A 6000-nucleotide genomic window follows, 5' to 3' on the forward strand; every position below is an offset into this window, starting at 1 on the left:
CTAAAACCAGAGTCCTCTGAAGTATTTCTGAAGTGATAGTCTTTGGGTGATTGCTACATTTATACAGTTTGCCACCTTTCACTGTGTATCTATCTGCAGAGGTTGGATGTACCTCTTTATGTATATAGGACTAAGGTACAGTTATTTGTTCTTGACGTAGTTATTTCTTAACTACTTTTTCTTATGCCTGAGCTGGTTATTGTTTCTTTACTGACCATCATAACTAAGGACCAGTGCCTGAATCTGTTGACATTGTGGTTATTTCATCTCAAAAACCCCTTTAATCTTAAATTTGTGGTTCCATCACAAAAATCTGTGTTGTGCATTTACTGTCACATTAAACCTTGGCAGTGTTCAAGGCCAGGTTGGACCGGGCTTGGAGCAACCTACTCTAGTGGAAGGTGTCCCTGCCTGTGGCAGCGGTTGGAACTGGATGACCTTTAAGGTCCTTTCCAACCCAAATCATTCTACGATATGATGCTATGATCAGCTGTAAGGTAATGCTGCATTTAAGTCAGCTACAATTCTTCCTTTCACATGCCCCTGCCCCATCTTTCTTATGCTGCAGGTGTCTCTGCTGACAGCAGCAAGTGCTGCTGACAGAGGATCCTGGGTAAGCAGAATTGACTTTTAACTAAGTCATATAAAAGATAGGGTTGAATGTTCTGTCTGTGGTAACTTCATTGCTGGGGTTAGCAATTGCTGGCAGATCTGTAAAGAGAACTGACTGTGTGTCTCTGGTGTCCCTCTTTGCTGCCTACACATATTGCAGCCATCCAGTCAATGTGCTGTTTGATCTCCCAGAGCCTAAGGCTATGAGCCAAATACAGGCCTAGCAGAATATTCCTGGCTACATCGTTGTGGCTGTGCTGGTAGAAGTCTGCTGGTCCTGGGATGAGCCAGGAGTTTTTACCCTGATTTATGAATGGATGCAGAGAACTGTTCTCTCCAGCACATAAATTCATTATAACTGTTAAACTAAGCTGAAATTGAACCTGTTGACCTGGAAGTGAATGGCTCCATAATATTTCATTAATCCTTTTGAGGTGTTTAATTCCTGCTAATTTGATATTTTAATATGATCTCTACAGATATAATGGCTTCATTAGTATACATTACATGATGTCTCTTCACACTGCAGCGTGTACAGTATTTATCCACTGGAAAAGTAATTCAGTAGAGCTCAATTGTAAAACATTGATGAAAGTATGGAAAGATGTGCAGTAGTCATATTTTAAGCATAAACATTGTTTCAAACAGTCTGCTATTTGTTGATACCTATCACCTTCTAAAAATGTGCAACTTCTGTTGCAGCTTACTAAAGTATTTCAATTTAAAACTGTGTTCTGACAATACTGGATTCATTAGCAAATCATAAGCAGCATTCGGTGGGGCAGCACTTGATAGAAACATGGTGTGTAGCTTAGTCACCTGTATAATATCGTTAATCCAGTCTTTCATGTTGTTGGAAACCAGCAAAACAGATGTGAAAATTTGTATTTTGTTATTGAAGAATACTTTCCTATTTGCAGTGGTTGTCTTCTGTATCTTAATTTGATCAAAACTCTGCTCAGTGACAGCCCTTTCTCGTGATGGGTAGATACCAAAATATGTGCTAAACACATTTATTTTGAAGCATTCAATTTGTAAACCTTTTAGCTGAAGGCACCTGTTACAGAGCACACAGCTCCATGTAACAGTTCAGGACAGTGATTCCAGTTGAGCTGCAGGGAACAAGCAAAGAGAAAGGTAGTAAGACTTAGTAATTTGGTCATTTTGCTGCTTCCTTCCTGTGAAAACAGTGGAGACACATCTACAAAGCAGCTCTGATAGCTCATCTGAGAAACAGTTCATCTAACAAGTGGAAGGAAAAAATTTCCTTGTGGCATTTGCTGTATGATCTGACCTGCTTTTTCCTTCAGCTTTCACTGGCATGTAGATTTTCATGGGAAAGAGGTGTTAGTGATAACTGTCTTGGGGCATACTGTAGACGGCCTTGTGGTCCTTCTGTCTTTTGTTTGCTCTCCATAGTGAGTTCTATCAAAATGTTGCAAGTTGGAGTTTATCCTGTTCATGAATGATGTTGCGGTCAAGGCCCTCCAGTTTCTCTCAGGTTCTTATCATGCCTTTTCTACACAATTGAGTGTAGAAAATCAATCAAGTGCCACAGAGGTAGGGTGAGGAAACCGGCATTGAACATCAAGTCAATTTGATGAAAGGGTGATTCATGCATAAGCAACAGAAGCTACTGAAGGTGCTAAATGGACTGAACAGTTGATAAACCTTAGAGGGAGCTCTGAAGTTCTTGTGCAGGTTTCATTGCAGGTTCTACATAGTCTCAAGTACTACTTTTGACCTTTGCAAATAGTCAGTCCAAGGGGTCACAAAAGATGCATAAATGTGCTAGCAAAGTGGTATTTCTCAACTCTAGGAGTGCAGAGAGGATTGGATATTTGACCCAATTGTCAAATATTTTCCCCAGGCTTTTTAAGGATGGGTTTTTTTCATGTAGGTATTGCAGTTGGTTTTCTTTTGTCAGATCAGTATTTATAGAGTAGTACCTGACATTAGATGACTCCTGCCCCAATCCAAATGCTCCCACTCCTACCACCCTCTGCAATCTAAGACCTGAGTTAATGAAAGGAAGTCTCTTCCTCTTCTTGAGGGCTGGAACTAGATGATCTTAAGGTCCTTTCCAACCCTAGCTATTCTATGATCCTATGATTCTAGCAACATTCTCTGTATTGTATATTTGGACTCTAGACAATCAGAACTCCTTATTCCTGTCTGGGATATAGTGTACTCACACTTACTCTATACGTGCATTGAATAATGAAGGAGCAGGTGATGGAGTAGCAAAGTTGCAGCAGTAGGATTTGTTAGCCACAAGGTGGCAGTTGGGCTGCCTGAGCTGGGCTTGAAACCGCTGCACTGCAACGCCTTCATTTTTAGTCTGGCTTTAGTAAATTGTCGAGGTGATTTTTCCTTTCAGTGTTAACTGCAGTGACTCTTCCCTAGAACAAACTCCAGACATCATCCTTGTGAGGCAGTGAATCTCCTGTGGTTCTGTTGAAGGCTTTCAGTTCTTTATCTGGGTAGCGGATAACTGCAGAAAGCTGCTGTCTGTCAAAGCCTTAACTTGCCTTCAGCAGAAATGATCAGAAAGGAGAGACTGACTGAGTGAAAAATTGTACATCCAAAAATCAAGTACGCACCATTGGATTTACACTTGGAGTAGCCAATGTTGAGCCACTATTGCGTATCTGGACTGCTTTCCTCCAGCCCTAAGGTAACAAATGAAGACAAAACATTCTGTTTTGGTGCTAACAGGATGCTTGTCTCTGTCTAGTGATTAAAGAAGGATTTGTGGTCTAAGGGCATAAGATGTGTGCTTCCACCTGTGTTTCTGATGTGCTGGGGCTTGGGGTTTTTTTCTTCCCTTACAACCTGTCAGTGAGGCTGCTCTATGAGGGAAAGTGAGCTGGGAGCTGACAGTGAGCACAGTTACTGGCTGGTCATCTCACACAGGATTGGTGGTACAGTTGGGTCCCATTGACAGTCTGGTGACTGTCAGACAAACTGTAGGTGACAGACCTGGTCCAGGATAGAAGCTGGAGGCTCAGCCAACCTGTGGAGATCAGCAGGGAACAGGCTTCACTCCAGCAAAGCTTGTCATGGCTCAGGGTTGAGCTGACATGGAGCCCTGGGTGGAGGTACCTGTGCAGAGGCGCCTGCTGAGGCTGGTCAGGGCAATTAAAGCTTGCTGGTGCTTTTGAGCCTCAACACAGCCATCCTGGAGAGCCTCTTTGACTCTGAAGTGTAAGAATGGACTAATGTAATGTGGAATGGAGACTCCAGGTTTCAGTTTCCTATGCCATAATTACATAGCTCTATAGTGTATGTCTTCAATGAAACAGAGATGTGAGAGAATAAATTCAAGGATGGCAAGGATGTATAGGGGTATATATCTGAGGTGAATAGAAAATAAAAATGGTAGGGTAGGCTGGGTTTATTTTCTTCTCTAGAGTTCTGATTTTAGAGTATGAGGGATAATGGAGAGCGGAAGAGATGGTGGTTCTTTAACGTCAGCCAACCCTACTTGTTGAGGAGGGGTGAAATGGGAAGACTCTGGTTTTGTCCTGTGGCCTCAGTGCTTGGTGTTCTCTCTTCTCCCCCTCCCCCCTTTCCATGTGAGATATTTCATGAACTAAAAGAGTGAAGGGAAATAGTTGAGCTTGGTGTTTAGAGGAACTGAATGTGTCTGAGCTGGATTTCAGAGACTGACAGGTATACAAAGATTGTCTTCAAATGCTGAGCCTGGAGAAGATTTCTGTGTCTTCTTTAAGCACTTTAACAAACAGCAAATGATTCTCGAAGCAATCAGAACCTGAGCTAGCACTGTGTTTGATGGGGTTTTGCCCACTTCTTTGCTGTATCCTCAGCTGTATCACCCTCCCATTACTTTGATAACACAGATGGGGCTATACTGGTCTGTGTTTCACCACTTTTTCAGCCAACAAGCTAGAAGGAAACAAAACCCTTGAGAGGCAGCAGGGGCCAATTTTCGCTGTCAACAATGAGGCCTCTATTCTGTTCTCATTGAAATCCCTGGCACACGTCCCAGCAGTTAGATCTGGATTTCTCCCTCCTTAAAACAATATTCTTCCCTTTGTGCTTTATCCTCTGCTTGTCAGAATCAGCTGATTATGAGCTCTTGCACAGATGACATTTTATCTTCAGTAAGCAGGAAGGAGGCATGAATTAGGGCTTAGAAAAAAAGTGATAAATAATTAACCACAAAGGAAGGAAAACATCCAAAAAAAGTACACAGAAGGAATTGATTTACTTCATGTGACTGGGCTGGAAAGTTCAGCTCTAATGATAGTGGTTATATTAATTATAATGATTTGGTGACAAGGAAGCTTGTTACCAAATGATGGGGCGTATTTTCTAACCAAGATGAAGCAACTGCACTCTGCTGCTGCTGTGCGTCAGTCATTGATACCAGGTATTCCTCAAGACTTGTGCACTGCACGCTCATAGAATAGTAAGGGTTGGAAAGGATATTAAGATCATGCAGTTCCAACCCCTCTCTCTAGGTGGCTTGTGTGATGGCACAATTTGATCCCACGCTAACCCTTAAGGCAGAATTCAGGTAAGTCCATGGAAGGTGTTAGTGTTTACTCTGAATACTTCATTTATTGTGAATAACTGTGATGGACACAGTCTTGGGCACTGTGGTGGGTTGAGCATTAAAAGGGCAAATTCTTGTGTCTCAGCTGAAGTGTATCCTGGGGCTGTGCTGAGAGCACTCTGTCTTTAGTAGTGACTGCTGTCATGAATGCTGCTCATCCTGCATTGTCTACTCTCACACCTCTGATGCAGCTTCATCCTGCCTTGGCTGCAGCTTCAGTGACTGGAGGTGTTTGTGGGCATAGCTAACATAACATGCACATTGAACACGTCTCTGTCTGGTATTAAAGAACTTCTGTCTGTCTCAGTGTATATTATTCAAATTTGCCCCAGCTTCAATTCCTCATGGCTGCTTTGTCTTCTCATTCTGGCAAGCTATTTTTAATGTTAACTTGATTTTGACATGCTGACCTCTGTTTATCTTTGTTGTCAGTATTGCAAGAGAGAGGACCTACTGAAATGACTTTTCTGCGTGGCTGGGGAAGCCATTGAGACCTCTGGACTTGTTGATTTTTCTCTGTGAGCAGGTCCCAGCCAGGCTATCCCTGAAGAAATCTCCATCTCTTAACTCTGGACTTTCAGTTTTAACATTTCATGGTGCCTGTGGGACATACATGTCAAGAGGCATCACATCTTGAAGGATGTTACTTAGTGGCTATATTGAGCTGATACATCTAGGACTTTAAAAAGGAGAACCTTGAATTTGCAGGGGATAACAAAGGCAGCTAATAAAATGAGTGCATCATAAGCAGAGGGGTGTTCAGATGGTTCTCCTGCATGGTTTTTTGAGTGATATGGTTTAGTGTG

Source organism: Lathamus discolor, chromosome 3 (assembly GCF_037157495.1).
Source record: "Lathamus discolor isolate bLatDis1 chromosome 3, bLatDis1.hap1, whole genome shotgun sequence".
In the NCBI taxonomy this organism is placed as follows: domain Eukaryota; kingdom Metazoa; phylum Chordata; class Aves; order Psittaciformes; family Psittacidae; genus Lathamus; species Lathamus discolor.